Here is a 17,068-nt window from a genome sequence, read left to right as displayed (position 1 = left end):
AGTCGATGATCGTCATGGCTTCTTGTCCTATGAGATTTGTGCATCATTTATCCCTTCCTACATCATCGCTTTCCAGTTTGGAAACTAAATTTGCGTTGGACGATCTCCGAGATGTTCACCCATGAGGCATTTCTCATTTCAGGTACCCAGAAAGGTTTCCTCTATTTTGTTTTGCAATACGAATACAATTATCATAAATTTTTCACAGCGAAGTGTCTCGCCTCACCAAAGGGCATGTCTCGTTATAGTCGCAAATAACAGCAGGGTAACTGATGTCATCGTCTGTAAAATGATTAAAGACAGTTCTCGTAGGCTACTTCTGAATAAGCTACTGGATCATTCTGTATTTCCAGGTGATTTTTTTGAAAACGGTTTTTGCGTTGCTTACAATGTTCAGTTTTACTTTCTGTAACATTAATGTCTGAGATTTGAAATCTACAAGAAAGAAAACTTACTGATATTAATTAGTAATCTTTCACTTGTCTTTGTAACAGCAATAGGCTGGGAAATTACTTTTGACAGTGATTACTATTTCATGATATTATTTTCTGGTCCGGATATTCATCTTTATTTAATTTTCATTCAGTGTTTTGTTTCTGTATCTCTTGTCTCCTCGATCCTTAGCACCAGAATTCTGCCTTTCATTCTGCTCTGTCTTCCTCAGCTCTTAAGAGGACATCCTTCATCAGGAGATGTTACATAAATCTGTGTCGTTTGCCTTTATTCTTTGTGATGGAGTGTTCCTCTACGCTGTTGGTTTCAAACAAAGGGCATGATGAATTAGAAAAATGATTCGATCTTAGTTGGGTGACATTTGGGCATAAGAACAGGATTTCTCATTTCAAGCAAAACAGTCTTTAGAACTAGACATACCTTGTTTGGCTGGCCCAAGGCCCTTCCCCAGCCTACCTACAGTGTGTGTGTGTGTGCGTGTGTGTGTGTGTGGGGGTGTATGTAGTGGGGTGCCTCAGTGATGAGTGGGAGCAAAGAGACAACCTCTAGAATCTTATGTGGATAATTTCTGAGAAAGCTTCCATTCTTTTAATAAATGGCATCCAAGCATCTTGCACCAACCACTTCCCTTGCATTTACATGGATGCGAGTCATTTGTGTGGCCTTATTAAATCAGGAGCTGCAGCACAAGGTGAAAACTCGACTGCCAACATGGCAGTGTGGTCATAACGAGGCTCCGGTAAAGATGGTTGAGTAGCTGAGCTGTCAGCATCCGTCACTGGCCTTCTTGCCAAGTGATAAATATCTGTCTCTTCTTTTTTAAAGCTCCCTGTTTGCATTTTGCAATCCAAGGTGCCAGATCCTTTCTAACTAAGACTGGGGGCTTTACTCAGAGATATGATTTTTATGTGCTAACAGAAAACACAGAGACAGGTTTCAAAAAGTGCAGAGAGCAGGCAAAATGCCATGAAGCTGTCCGGGGGAGGCAGCAGTTATCTGCAGCTTTGAAAGAGGACCTTTATTTGTTTTCATTTTTAAACAAAATAAAGACTGTTGGAAGACAGTTTCTTCTCTCCTTAGCTTTGGAGAGTATTACAGAATCCAGTAAGACAGGAGGGTGAGATTATCACCACAGTGTAATTTAAATGAGTGATTGAAGTGCAAATATGCAAGCCACTTTTATTCCTCCGTTGTATTATTATTAAAATAATAATAATAATAATAATAACGGAGGAATAAAAGTGGCTTGCATATTTACACTTATTATTATTATTATTATTATTGTTGTTGTTGTTATTTTTGCAAGCAGAAATGCCTGTAAGTGATGAAAAAAATGTGAACTGCAGATCATCCTAAATCCTGCATACATGGTCATGTGCACAGGAGAGGCCAGAGGTCTGTGATGCGGGATGATGGGTACCACGTCGTGTATCCCTAGCTGCCTGGGCAGGTGCCGGCAGAGACGCCGTGACGGGGCGTGTGAGTGGGCTCGGAAGGAGTGTGGAGCATTGCAGTGGAATTCTAGTCCAGTGAGCTCAGCCCGATGGCAGGATTGGAATAAAGACATGTATGAAGACAAAACCTTGATTACAAGTGTTTGGGGGGGGGCGGGCGGTGGCATGCGTCCCCACTTTGAGATCAAGGTGTCATCATATGAAAAGAATAGTGGTGACAATTTACATGGAAGAGAAGGAACAAAGCAAGAAGAAAAAGACGAGTAAGAAGGGAAGATGGAAGGAGAAGGGGCATTGCTGAGGGACGTGAAGACCACGGAGTCACAGCAGACGTGGTGCGTGATGAAGGAAGCTGTCGGTCACCGGAAAGCCTTGTCCCATTAGGGGTGGACACTGCCAAGGACATTGATGAGCTGGCAAGTGATGGTTACAAAATCACTTGTGTCCGTTTGTCTTTCCGTTTAACTAGCGATGCCGAGCACCTTGTCATATACCCGTTGGCCATCTGTGTGTCTTCCTGGGCAAAGGATTTGGTCAGGTCGAAGGAACAAAACATACAAACAAGCAGACTCACAGATACAGACGACAGAAGGGTGATTACTAGAGGGGAAGGGTATTAGGGACAAGACAAAGAGAGTAAAGGGGGTAAAATACACAGTGATGGAAGGAGACTAGACTGTGGGCAGTGAGGCCCAGATGATGTGCTGTAAACTCGTACACCTGGAGTGTACATAATGTTGTTAACCACTGTCACCCCTATACATTTAATAAAAAAAAATGAAAGAGTCATACATGCCTTCTGAGGTTTCACTTAATCAGAATCACATACATTTCCTTGTTTGTTATGTCGAACAGTATTTCAACAGTGAAAGGGAATGTAAAACTCGATCAGGCCACAAGGAAAAAAAAAACACAGCGGGCATCTGCAGAAGAGAAAGTAGAGGAGACAACAGGTAGACCCTGAATCGGATGTCAAGAGCGATGGCCGCAGGGGGGCCGAGAACATGGCAGCGGAAGAATTGCAAGTGGCAGACACGAGAAGACATCGAACGGGTGAACCGGGCAGGGTGTTCACGAGGAAAGGAAATCTCCGAGGACAAAGAAAACACGAGAGAGACGTGACAGCCCTGAGCGGGGCAAGCAAAACGTCAACGTCCAACTCCACACACTCTTCAATGCCGTGTGAAAACACAGGCACTTCCCTGAAACCGCTTCCGATCCATCAGGGCGGTGCATGAGAAACCGGGTCCAGAGAGTGTCCCTCAAAAGTGAGTATTGTCCTGAATCGTAGAATGATTGTAGTTTGTATAAACCGCCTACTTTATTTCTCAGGTGACCATAGAGTCGAATCCAGTGTTAAAAACGGCAGGTATTTTTCTATCGGGTTATTTTTTTTTGACTTTTTTTTTTTTTTTTAATCAGAAGTGTAAATACCTTAAAAAGGCAGCCTTAGAAACAAAACAAACAAATAACGTCAGGGAATCAAGAAATGGGAAAGTAAAATGGAGGCCCCAAATCCTTGAGGGCGTGTTTCTGGAGCCATACGAATTTTGCTGCTGTTGTTGTTGTTTTTACAAAGAATAGAGTCTATGTTTTTGGCAAACAAAAGCAGCATGTCCGGAGGTTATCTGCTGGGTCCAGCTTGAAGAAGGAAACAGCAGGTTAACCCCGAGATGCGAACATTCCAGATGCGAACATTCCCGCCGTGCTGGGGAAGACGCAGTGGATGCGAATGAATGACAGGGAGCCACGCGGGACGAGGCCAGTAAGAACGTCGATTAATTCTGAAACAAAAGGAAGACAACAGACAGATTTCAGCAGAAGGGGTGACAAGCCAGATGCATTCGAAAGAACCACGTTAGCTGTTTCTTGAGCAGAAAGCAGGTGGCAGACCAGTCGGAAGAACCCAGAACTCAGTGTGAGCACTAAGATTGCACGTCTAGGATGAGGGGCGGGGCAGTAGGGCCGGGAGGAAGTGCTTACATTCCTTATGTGTATATGTATATATATATATGTATATATATTTTTAAATAAGATTCACTCATTTGGATGTGGAACGTACAAAACGCAGGGCACAACATTTTTGACCTAAGCACGGGGAAGAATGTGTCACCCACAAACAGACCAAGTGCTGGCACAGCGAGTCCCGAAGCTTGAAAGTTTGGCTTTCAAACATCCCTGCCGTGAAATGCACCTGCCGTGTGAGCATCTCACTCCCGTAGACAGGCGGCTGTCAGAGTCTGCAGGGCAGGGGCAGGATTGGGGCTGAAGGGACACACGTCGGACCGGTCAATGTCAATGGCGTTGAAGGCGAGAGACAGCATGAGATGCCTGAGAGGGGAAGGCAGAGGCTGAGGCAGCTGGGGTTACAGGTAGGTTTAACAGAGTAGTGCCAGGGGCATGAACCCTGTTGGAGTGTTTTAATGGACACGGCAAGCGGCAGAATTGGAGTCATGTGTGTGGGCAGGAGATGGGAGGAGTTTTCTCGTGAAAGAGCAAGGGCGCAATAGTTGGAGGGATCTACAGACCCAGGAGAGAATTACTATGTTTCTTTTAGGATGGATGATCTTAGAGGGATGTTGTAACAGTTTCATTTAAGTTACGCTGCATTAACAAATATCCACGAAGCGTCAGTGACGTGTGGCCACCAAGATTTCTTTCTCTCTCACACTCAGGGATTGGCAGCACCTCTTCTCCATCTCTTCTTCATTCTAGGACGCAGGCAGCCCTTTCGTGACTGTGAGGCAGATGGGACATAGACGTGGCACAACCACAGCAGACTCCTCAAGCTTTCCTTTTAGAAATGGCACCCGATTTCCATTCACGTGTCATGGGCCAAAGCAACTGCAACAGGTGTATCTAATCATGGAGGGGAAGCAGTTGTGTTTTCTCCAGGAGGTGTCACGGCCAGGCCCGCCACCAAACGGATGTATGTTTCTCCCATACAAAGAAAGAGAACGTACTCTGAACAATCGCACAACACACCACAAGAGGAAAACGACTGTGATCTAGCCAGAGAAGGCTGTTTAGTTATTGGATTGGAAAGAGTCGATGATGGGGTTCGGTAGCCTTAGATAGCATCCCTGCCATTTACCTTCGGTGCCAGGCGTGGGGGACAGAAGTTGAGGTACTTATTGGCATGTGGGTAAACGGGTTCGTGGGTTGCTGGATGTCTTCTTCAGACTGTTCATTTTTTCCATGTTCTAGGAAGCGAGCTCACAGAGCAGCAGTGAGAATGGGGACCGGAAGGATTGCAGATTACGGGGGGCAGGGGAGGGCTTCGGTCCTTTAGCGGGGCTTCGAGGGACAGGCATTAAAGGACCTGGAGAACCATCTCCTGGTTGAACCTACTGCACATTCACTCACAGTCACGAATTTAGGGTGAGACCAGATGACAGGATGTACATTTCCTCTCGCCTGTGCTCACTGGCAAAGTTGCAGGGAAGTTAGACTTCAGCGGGATCACGATTTTGCCGAGAAGGAAGAGCGAGGCGTGAAACGTACGGCTTAGGGAATATTCTCAATACTACAGTAATAACTGCATGTGGTGCCAGGTGGGGCCCAGACTTCCTAAGTTCCGTAAGCATCTGACCACCACAGTGTACACCTGACGCTAATATAAAATAATATTCGATATCAGCTGTAGTGGAAAATTAAAAATATATTAACATAACAAAGGCTGGTATGTGGGAATGGAAGATATTTGCAATGCCATGACTCTAGAACTCTAAGAAAGACTCGATGTCACTGTCCTCGTCTTGGAAATGAGAGAGAACAAACGTATTTGCACAGGATTCTGAGTGTTTCTCAGTGGAGCATCTTAGGGCCCAAAAAGAGTTAACATGTTGCCTCTTTGCATGTACTTGTCCACACGTCAATTACGACAGCTTTCAGAATGTGCCCGAAAACATGAATCATGCCGATCCTTGAAACTAAAGCAGTGAAGAAGAGAAAGAAATGAGAATGTGTTTTTTTGTGTTCTCCATAATTACAGTGGTGCCGCAGCTAATTATCGACACAGATGGAAGACATTTGTCATTTGTTCAATTTCTGCTCAAGAATACAGAGAGCAAGGCAGATAGCTGATCAGTCAGGTGACTGATAGACTCTTAGATACTTTGTTCAAGTAGTCTTTGTGCCACGTTGAAAAAAAAATCATTTTAACGAAAGAATAAACAATATAGGACAGCAGAACCGTACTTAAACAGGAAATAGCAAAAATAGATGTCTTTTCTCAGTAAATAAGTGGCTGGCTTAAGTTCTCGTCATTTTCAGTCGAGATCCACGGTGTCTCAGCTAATGTTTGGCTTGTCCTCTTCACAGCCTGGGACATTCGATTACGGTGAGGCGGAAAGTCTTTGTTGAAACATTTTGCATCTCGCAGGTCAGGCAGCCGCTGTGACAGGAGCGTAGTTTGCGGTGTAGCTCACGAGGACCCGCAAATCTTGGAATAAGACTGCAATTAGAGAATAAGAGAATATGTAATTAACTGCCAGCCTGTGTGGGGCACACAATCAGAGAACGAGGCAACACAGATGTTTTAAGGTGCTGATTGTAAGTTTTGCCCGATCATGAAAAATTAAAGACGACGTCACCAGTGTGGGCTGCAACTGTCTGGGGGCGCTCTGTGCATCTCCTGTGCCGTGACCCTCCAACCAGCGTCAGTGGGGCTCGATGTTATCCCCATGAATGGTGGTTTTGGCTTCCTTTACTCCACCAGGAAATTGTGGCACCCTGTAAACAGAGAGACGGTATCATCTATGCCACGACTTTCCATGTCACAGGTAGACAGCAAAATCAAATGCTATTCACTGCCCTTCTGGAATTTTCCCAAATACACAATAGTCATCCCAGCCCACATTCTTGAGCGTGCTGCGTTCCACTGCGTACTTCGGAGCTAATTCCAAAATTCTAATTCTCTTCGATCCATAGTCTCATATGGATTCCTTGAGTTTTCTTTGCTAAAAAATACCTCCATGATTAATCAAAGGACAGGTATTGTGGGATAAGGCTTATACGAAATCTTTAATGACTCATCCTTTACCAGAGGCAAACACATCCATCATAGTAAATTCACATCATACTCTGCTGTATAGTCTCACTTATTCTATGGAAACAGCTTACGCAGTTGGCAGAGCGTTTCAGAGTGCCTACAGAGACAAAATAACTGACGCGATCCTACAGCGCTCATAATTTATCTGGGATGTTTAATCGTGTTTAATGATTTTAAATATAGGTGAACCTGTAATGTTCTTTATTGCCCAGGAATAGTCATTTATTTTTTAATAACTATTAATTTGATATATCTTCCCCTAAACACATATTATTCCCTTTGCGCATATGATGCTAAAAATAACAATTCCTAACAATGAATGGCTCGTTTTTATAAAAGTGAAAAATATGCAAGTAGTGATTTGAATAATACGATTTAAACAAAATAACTATTTTCCTCCATTATTCCATTGCTTTTGTTTTTTGGTCAGATGATTAATTTTCATGGCATCTTAATGATCTATTTTTAGGAAATTTAGTAAATATATATTCCTTTTTTTAGTCACACCGTTGAATACCTTGAACACATCGTGTACATCGAATGGTGACTATTACAAATTTGTCTTAGAGGTGAAAACTGTAATTTGGTTTATATGCGAATTCATAGTACTTCAATTATTACATCTATATATATGCATGTGTGTATATGTGTGTGTCGGTACACATTTAACAGTATGATTATGACACTTGAAATTCTGCCCAAAGCTACGTCAATTTCAATGTGTCTATAACATCTTTTTGTTACATTTCAAAATTTGAAATGTTCATTACCCCATATATACAAGTTTTACCATGCAAAGATGAGTTGATCAAATCTATTACTTGAAAACTTTTTATGTAGGAGCTGACATTGTCTCTAAGTAAAATTTGATATTTTTGGCTCATCCGGAGGCGTTTGATTGTTGATTTTCACTATTCATTGTGCTAATCTGGAAATAAAGACTTTTTCTACTTCTTTTTTTTTTCCGGTGGCTCAATTTATGTAACATCTCCCCTTAGCGCACAGAAAGGTACTCAAGTATCAGAAAAAAAGTCCATTTTATTCAAATAAGAACTTTGAGCCTAAACGGTGATGCACGGAGTTAAATTAACCCGATTATCTAACAACGATGACATGTTCCTAAAACTCGTGATCCATCATACGCATCCCTAATGCGCGTCTTCATGGTTTTAAATAGGAACGAACGGATCTAAAAGCACGTGGTAACGTAATCTACTTAATGACCTGATAATATAATTCATTGCCATCGAGTCTCACGCGGAGTGACGCTGAGCCTCTTCACGGTTGTCGTCTCTCCTCTACATTCCCTCTCTGGTCTTCGGAGTCCTCTCGGTCAAGAGCATTATTTACAGTCCTGTGACTTCGACGTAGTCTACACCCGGTGAAGCGGATTCGGCAAAGCCCAGCTACCTGCAGATAGCAACCCGAATCCTTTATCCTGCAGCCCAGGTTCCTAGAGCAGCAGAAGCCAACTCCACAGGCGTGTTCCTCAAAATTACCAAACTGCTTTTGGGCATACTTTCTGCCTTCCAACGGGACACTGCGACGATGTCATCTATTTGTTCAAGTAACCTTGGTGTTGGACATCGGCACCGTGGGTCACATACCTATTAGATGTCACGTCTCTTCTACTGTTGTTTTTGCTTTCCCGTGGTGCTTCGCTTCATGAAATCTGTGTCATTAAACATATTCAGAGCATCGCTGAGTCACTCCCAAGTGGCCGAGGAATATGTCTCTCCCTAGGCTGATGCAATTACCCCTGACATTTGCTGGGAGGTAGAGGCCATTCATCTCTTTCTGCTGGCTTTTGTCAACAGCCTGCTTTTGCTGGTGACTTGCGAAATATTTTTTTTTCTCACTTTCTATCCAAAGTAATACGTGTTCGGTTCATGCTGGAATTTATCTTCACAGTGGACTTGCTACAATCTTCGCCCGCCGACTCATGGTGTCTGGCTAAAAGATGCTAACGCGTTGTTGCCCTGAATCCTGTCATCTCTTCCCAATTGTCCAGATTCAGAGCAACACGGCATGTTCCGCATATGCGTTTGCCGTCCGATTAACACCCGTTTCATGCAAATCCGAGGGGAGGTCAGCTCTTCCTTCGGCCTAAACAAACCAAACCGAAACAGTGGCCAATGGCGTGACATTCAGTTCTGCTTCGTTTTAAACCTCTTAAGATAAGGTTTATCGCATGGCCCTCCCTTCTTTACCTTCCTGAGCATGAAAGTGCCCAGTTCAAGTTATAGCTCGTTGTCAGAACTCTTCATTTTGGCTGAGTAAAAGAAGAATCGGTCATGAACCACAAAATCACTGCGTCCGCCATACACGATCGCAGAGTGTTGGCATTTGAGAAAATTTAGGGGATCCATGGGTGGTGTGCGTCCACAGGGTTCATCCCAGGGGAAAAAGGATTGTAGTCATGAGGTAGGCAAATGGATCCTTCCTTCCGGCTGGACGTGACCTTCCGAGGTGTTGGGAGGAAGAAGGACACGTGAACCTCAAGAGCTTCGTGTAGTTGGAGAGCTTTTTGTGCTCAGTGAGGTGCTGAGCTGCTTGCTGGCCGTCCTGTTTCCGTCACTGTGGGGCGTGTTTGCCTTAGACAGTACAGTCGCTGACCTTTCTCTGACCTGTGTGCGGCGGGCTGATGGCCACTGGAAACCTGAAACGGAAGGGGGTGCGTGTGTGTATGTCTGTGTGTGTGGATCGCATGGCAGAACGAGAGGCCCATGGAGGGAGGCAAGACAGCGATTTCATGTGACGTAGAATTACTGTGGAGAGATCCACAGCTGAAATTCATTTCCGCCGGCACCGCTGTTGTCACATGAGTATAATTATCCTCATCCAGGGACTCTAAAAACGCTTTCGGAAGATTAGGGTCAAATGGAGCATACGTGTTTTGACCTGTGGTTAAATGGGATGAAATTTAGACCAACTGTATTACACCTCCAAAGAACATGGCACTTTCTAATTTGGGGACAAACATAAAAACTGTTGAGTGCGTTAGCTCCCTCTTGACTAAGTAGCGGCCAAAATGATTTTATTTGGAAATAATCGTTACTTCTTTTACTATATGCAACACTATAATAATACGTGAGACCTATTGATTTTTAATAGCTGCGATTTGACTTACAGAGATAATTTCTCTCTGCAAATTGCATCGGAATCGAACGCTGCCCCCATTCATGGTGAAAGAAAATGCAGCATCCCAGGTGGAAGCTATGAAAGCATCCGACCAACAGAGTGTGTTCCTGCCGTGAATGGCTTACTTAGCCCGCCCTGTCTGAACGCTTCCTCAGTACAGCGTGATGGCAGGCACCAACAGATCCTTTTTTCCAGGAGCCAGCGTGAACTTGGACGATGTTCACAGAACGCTGTTAGGAAATGGGGTGGCGTTTGCTAAACGAGCTCCATCGCAGCGAAATGATGCTGTACATGTCTCTACATGGAAAGCTAGTCCCACGCCTGCAGGTGCAGGACCGGCCCTTTAAGGGAACCTCTCCCCCCGCCGTTGGTGTGATGAATGTGCCATCTGAGCAGCAGAGAACGCACTGGCCGCCTCCACCGGCGCCTGGCTGGGGACCCTCGCCGCGACTCTGCCCTGCCCTGGGCCAGTGTGCTCGGGGAGGTCCAGTCTTCCGAGCGAGCACCACGTGGAGAAACAGGGGCTTCTCACATTGCTCGCCAGCTGCTCAGTGACTGATGTGCGTTCCCTGTGGATTCACGCCATCCGTGGGAACGCTCGCTCCCTCCCCAGCGACGGCTCCGTCGACGTGCCGTTCGAGGATGCGGATGATTGCCCCCTCTCTGCCGAGGTGTGACGTCCCGGCCACGTCTGCCTTCCTCACAGCCTAGAAAGGGCATCGCCGGGTATGGCTGACAAAGCGGCCTCCATTCCTGTGGGGACTCCCTTCTTCCGTCCACCTCCGTCATCGTCATCCCAGACTTTATAATTAACCTGACCCGGGACATGGCGAGTGTCCATCCTGCCTCGCCGGTGGCTGTTGGAACCAATGTTGATGGTAGAGAGTGAGGAGGAGGCAAAGAAAGGATTCTGAGGCACAGCGCCCACCAGGTCCCAAACAAAGCACGGAGGACACAGCTCACACGCTCTCCGGTCACAGCTCTCCTCTCTCAGGGCCGCCGCCATTTGCTATCGAGTTGGTCTGATTCGATACTGGATCAGTAACGTCACGATTCGGGATATAACTTGAAATGTCCACGGCTTGTATGGAATTCCCACGCATACGCTCGGGGAGGACCTGACGGAGGCTACGCCCCTTCTTGGTGACACCTCGACAGCCGTTCGCCAGCTCACGGAGTGAGCGACGCTTTAGAATTCCAGGGGAACGCACCCGTGCACGCTTCGGCGTGCAGTAATGCGGGTGGCCCGAAGGGCGTATTTTGAACAGACGGAGGAGCTGTCTCTGCACGAGGACAGGTGACAGCCGGCCCGGTGCCCGTGCTCACTGCCGGCCTCCAGATGGCTCGCTGGTGCTGGCGGGCAGTCCTTCGGGTCCTGCCTTCGTTGGCTGGCTGACAGAATTCACAGTACCTGGAATTCGAGGCAGTTCATGGGGCCGGCTGAACACGCTCCTTATGTAACTTGAGAGCGAATAGTTGAGCAGGGATATGTCCCCTTTAAAGGACAGACACGGCCGCCCGCGGGTATCGGTTTCTACGGCTGCATAACAAATGACCTCAGATGTAGTGGCTTCATAAGACAGTGCTCATGTGTTGTCTTGCTGAGTCTAGGGGTGAGACTCTGGCCCCATCTTCGCTGGGTTCTCTGTTCTCGATCCTACAGGGATTCTGTCCAGGAGTCGAGTGGGCCACCTTGCTTTCTGGAGCTCACGATCTTCCAAGAATTCAGTTCCTTGTGCCGCTGGCCTTGAGATCCCCCTTTCTCGGTGGCTGCCAGCAGCTCCTTCAGTACATGGCAGCTTCCTGAACGTCAAGGCCAGCAGGAGACTCTCTTGCTGCAGTCGGCCGAGAAAGAATCTCACACGACGTCCGCTAATCTAGCGAGCGGCATCTCCCACGTCATGTATCCAAGTTGGAGGTTCTTTAGCAGAACGTTGCGCCCCAGCCTTGACCACCTGTCCTTTCTTTCTTTCTCAGACGGTGCCCGTTTTTTTATGCTTCCGCACCAAAGAAACTACGTCTTCTCCGACTCCATGAAAAACAGCAAACGGTTATCAACGTGTCCGCACAGAGCCTTTTAGATGCTGTGCTTATCTTCTGTTCTGCTTTCGTGCCCCATAAGATACGTGCTGTTCGCCCCCGTCTCTCCTCATCTCTGAACAAGTTAGGATGGACCCAGATTCGGTGCCCACTGACAGGGAGGGGCTTGCGAGATATCCTTACCCTTCTCAAAGGTCCAGGAAGTCCTTGTCCCTTGAAGGTCTGGTACCCACCTCCAGCACAGGTAGCTGGGGAGCTCCTTAGAAACTCAAGCCCTTCACAGTGCTTCGTAGGTTCAGCGGCTCAAGTTCATTGGCTAACGCCATGCTCATCTGCGGGCAGCGCTGCCCGCTACTCAGGCAACGCAGGCATTAATTAACGCTCCGAAGCTCCACGGGAGCCAAGCCTGTAGAAATGACTCTGGTCCCGAGACTTCCTGCATCGTCCGGCTCTGGCAATAAGCTACTAGCCCTCCCTCCTCCTGCTTACCCATGAGTTTTGATTAGTTTAAGTTTTGTTTCATTTCGATGCATAAGTAGAGAGGTAGCACGCGGGAGGTTTTCTCAGCTAATAAACAGATGACCTCTCCCCCATCCTGAGGTCAGGACACATTGCCCAGCTTTCTTGGTGTGTAGAGGCTGATACTTATTTTCCGTGACCGGTGGTGGGATGCAGAGCTGCGGGGTCCTCGATATCAGTTTTATGAAAGAATTCGCAGGGGTGGATAGTGCCCCGTGTAGACCCTTGAGAGGCTGCAGTGTCTTCGCCCTCGCTGACGGGTTGATAGAATCCGCACCCCACCCCACCCCGGACACTGCCTTGGGGTGTCAGCTCTTCTGGGAACGCTGTGCTGTTCCCTTGTTTTTTTCTGTTTTCCCGGGGACTTTACTTGGGGAATTCGCACCGCGGGATGCTACCTGGACGCCGTATTGAGAAGTCGCTCTAAGAGAAGAGGCTCCACAGAGAACGTTTTACCCAAATCCTGCAAGCTGGTGGGTGGGGATGCTGACCAGGAAGCACTTGTGACAATCGGAGCAGGCGTGGGCTTCCTGCTGGAAACGACGGGCATTTCAACATATTTCAACGCTGTTTACCAGTTTCTTATGAACTCTTCTTTACGCTCTTAAATATTTCAAGCTGCGTTGAGTCATTCCCTGTTTATGCCAGAGAAAGTAACAATAATAATGGAAAAGAAAATCTGTAACCTAGAGAGATTTTTGTAAATACCTGAAATTGCGTATAATTACCAAAGAAATGAAATCATTAAGCTGGCAATGACTTTGTCTGCAGATCTCAAAATAACATGCTTTTAAAAACGGAACTCACGTAGCATACATCTGTAAACACCTAGAGAGATATTAAGCTTCCATCTTGGCCTGAAGCAAATGCTTTTATGGATTTAGAATAAAATGAATTGATTGGCTTAGAGTCATTAAGTGTATGGGATTAAGCCTTCGTATTACAGAAAATCCCATCACGCGATGCCCACGTGGCATTATTTTCTGAAGCAACACAATGCTAACGTAAATATGTGAGAATATTAAAACAGAGGTGAAATGGGATGATCGGAATGTGCTTCATAAAGATGGGTATTATTTTATGATTTCAGCGTTACCGAAGGGTTCTGAGTCCTTGGGCTCGATGGCTTGTGATGTCTTAAAAATCGCTTTTATCACCAATGCCTGAGACTGCAGTCAGAACACAAGTGTTTCCTTCAAGTTCAGGGCCACAGCCCTGCCTGTCGAGTGGGCTACACGTGATAAATGGCATTTCACTGATTAAGAGACGCACCCCGGGTCAAACAGGCATCTTCCCGTTTACTATTCCACCTTTTCCATTCCCTCTTGGACACACAGTCTCTAACACCTACTTCTTGCTTTTCCCCCAAATACCAGCTGTCCTTCCTCTAGTCATTCAGGTGTGATTTCCTTTCCCTCACTGGGCCAGAGGTCCTAGGACACCGTCTACAGTTTATTATTCATCTGTACGTGTTATCATTTATTTGGGTGGGGACCGAGCAAAACAAAGTCACGTCGCCAGAGACCCACGTATGGCCTTGTATAAAACGGTTTTCACCGTTGGCTAAAAAGGTACCATTTTTCCTGTTTCCATGAGTGTTTCTTGGCTGCGGTTGTCTGATCTGGATACAGTGTGGGCACAGATACTTCCTGACATTTTTCAGATGGCTACAAAGTATTATTTGGAGCAGTGTCCTGTACTGTATCCACCGACGTTGCCGTTTCGTTATTAATAGGATCACCATGAAATAACCTGTCATTATTACGAAGAACAACCGGATGAGGGAGTAAGGAGAGCGAGGAGGTGATTTCCACTCGATCCTACGTTGTCATGTATAATAGACACACTTATATACTGCAAAGCCTATTATGTAGATGTCAACTGGGTCACTGAGGAGTTTGTACTCCACTTAGCCCAATCCACCCTCATTTTAGCTCCTGAAGCTTCTTAGCCTATAAAATGCAGGTGTCGAATAGGAAGTACTCAGCTCCTTGGAGAAATAAATGTCTAATTCTAGAAACGGGGCAGGAAATATACAAGATGATCCTGGAGCCTCTCATTGTGCCAGAAAGTAAGACGTAGTAAACAAGCAAACAAAGTAAAAACCAGAGACGAACCCCAGTGATGGCCCCAAAGACACCTTTAGTGAGTTCTTACCGGCCAAAGCAAGAACATATTTAAGGAGAAAATTAAGTCGTGGATGATAACTGGAAAGTGTCAAATAACACCCACCACCCCATATTGGCATAAATGACTGAATAAACAAACAGACAAGCGGAATGTATCCATCGCTTACTTCCGTCCTACCAAATCACCACATCGTCAGTGGCTTAAAACAACATGACATCATCCTACAGGTTCGCAGGTCAGAAGTCCCAAATGGCTTTCGACGGGCTAAAAATAAAACAAGATATCAAGAGTTGTTTTCGGAGGACCTGGAGGGAAATCTAGTCTTTGCCTTTTTCTAGAGGCCCCTAGTAGTCATGCGGTGCTTAGTGTCAAGTCCAAAAACATCGATTTTCTGGAATTGGTAAACAGAATTATGGTGCTAATAGGCAAGTAAGGCATGCATGTCAAGGGACAGCCATCACACTGGCTTTGATTTGCAAATATCAAGCATGTTAGGCAATCAGACACTTTTCTGATCTAAAATGATCTCTTTGATTGAGGCATATATTGGGGTTGTGTGCCAGTCTGAGTGTGCATATGTCCGAGTGTGTGTGTGTGTGCCAGTCTGAGTGTGCATATGTCGGAGTATGTGTGTGTGTCTGTGTATGCTTGTGTGTGTGCCTCATGGAGACAAGCAAATAGCTGTAACCGTCAACTTAATCTAAGTCGCGCTACTGTAACAAAAGGCCCCTAAATTTTAGCAGGTTGCCGTAACAATGTTTACTTTTCTCTTTTGAAGTTTGTGTCAATTTGGGGCTGACTGGTTGTCCTGTACATCCTTTTCTTTCGAAAATCAAGGTCGGAAGGGTTAGTTTCTACCAGGGACATGATGGTCTGGTGGTCAAGGGGAAATCTGGCAGAAATGTGACAGCTTAAAATGTTTCAGCTCGGAAGTGACACGTGTCTGCCTCATTCGCATTTTGTTAGCAAAGGCGGAAGTTAGCCCGTAGGGAAGGTATCGTAGTTCCCCGGAGAGGGCACGGGATATTTTGAACAAGTAATAGATTCTTCTATACCAAACAAGTTACATTGTAGGTCATCACAGTGAGAGGGGCCCGAGAGCCACTGCTGTTAAGTTTGTCCCTGTTAAGTAAGTCCCTGTTCTCCTGGCTGCAGATTCTGTCATCACATCCTCTAGTTTCTAGTGAGCACAAGGAACATTTCGAATGTGACCCGTCAGCTGCCGCTAAGTCAAAAAGTGGATAAAGCGGCCCATGTCCTCATCTGTAGTAAAACTTATCCCACGTCCCCAACGCGTGCATCACCTTGCGATTCTTTGGGGGAAAAAAAAAAGATTTTAGGGCCCTTTAAGAGAGGTCATTTGATTTGCATCTTCCGGCATGCACGATTCAGGAGTGGGATGATTTTGTAGAAATCTAGGTGAATGTTGGTTTTGGGGAGGACTGCGTGCTACGCCCCCAGGTCAGTCCCACAGACACGGCAAGCCGAGGCGACTCGAGCGATTGGACGGGTAAAGACGGAAGAACCTGGGATGTGGGCTGTTTACTCTCTTGCATAAACAGCAACAGAAGAACCACTGACTGGTGTCAGCTCTCCATCGTCCCCAAAAGACACACGGCATGGAGGTTCAACCCGGTCGTCAGCAGTCTGTGTTCAGACTGCAGAACAAACTTTTCATCAGTTAAGTATATGCAACAGAACTCAGAACCTTCTAGAATGTCCTGGCAAGGAGAACACACACACACGCGCACACACACACACACACACACACACACACAGCTTTTATATGTGTGTGTGTGTTTTAATACAACATTTCAAGAGGTGTCTCGGGGCAAATAAAAGCCCATTTCATTTTCAACACGAGCTTTCTATACATTAATGCATAAAAGACTTCTAGCATAATTCGATATTAAATTAGTTCCAGCTTTTAAATACATTGTGATTTAATCTCAAGCTCATAAATGTTGTTCAGGGAGGTAATATATTCTATCAGTTAAAAATTCTAATAGGATTTGTCTTTCATTCCTGAGAACAGAAATATTTTAATAATAAAATTCACAACAAATAATTGGTAATGTAAGGCTATGCAATGACTTGAGATTTTAATAAGAAGCACAGCCATATTTCAGAGACCTATAAAATTTTATACTTATTTTGATTCCTACCAAAGAAAGTGTGAAATCCATTCTCCTTAATTCCGGCAAAACAAGAAACAATTACCATTCACATTTTCTCTTAGTCTGTCTTCCAAAGCCAGAGACAAAAAGAAAATAGACCA

At 45.6% G+C, this 17,068-nt stretch overlaps 1 protein-coding gene across 7 annotated transcripts in view; it reads left to right on the top strand.

Moving 5' to 3' along the window:
* Positions 1 to 17,068, top strand: part of NLGN4X (neuroligin 4 X-linked) — a 247,268-nt gene that overhangs the window by 114,868 nt on the left and 115,332 nt on the right. The gene's annotated exons all lie outside the window — the stretch shown is intronic.

The sequence above is a fragment of the Pteropus medius genome, unplaced genomic scaffold, assembly GCF_902729225.1.
Source record: "Pteropus medius unplaced genomic scaffold, Ma_sr-lr_union100, whole genome shotgun sequence".
Taxonomy (NCBI): domain Eukaryota; kingdom Metazoa; phylum Chordata; class Mammalia; order Chiroptera; family Pteropodidae; genus Pteropus; species Pteropus medius.
The sequence above is the reverse complement of the archived record's forward strand: the minus strand, read 5'-3'. Positions and strand labels throughout refer to the sequence as shown.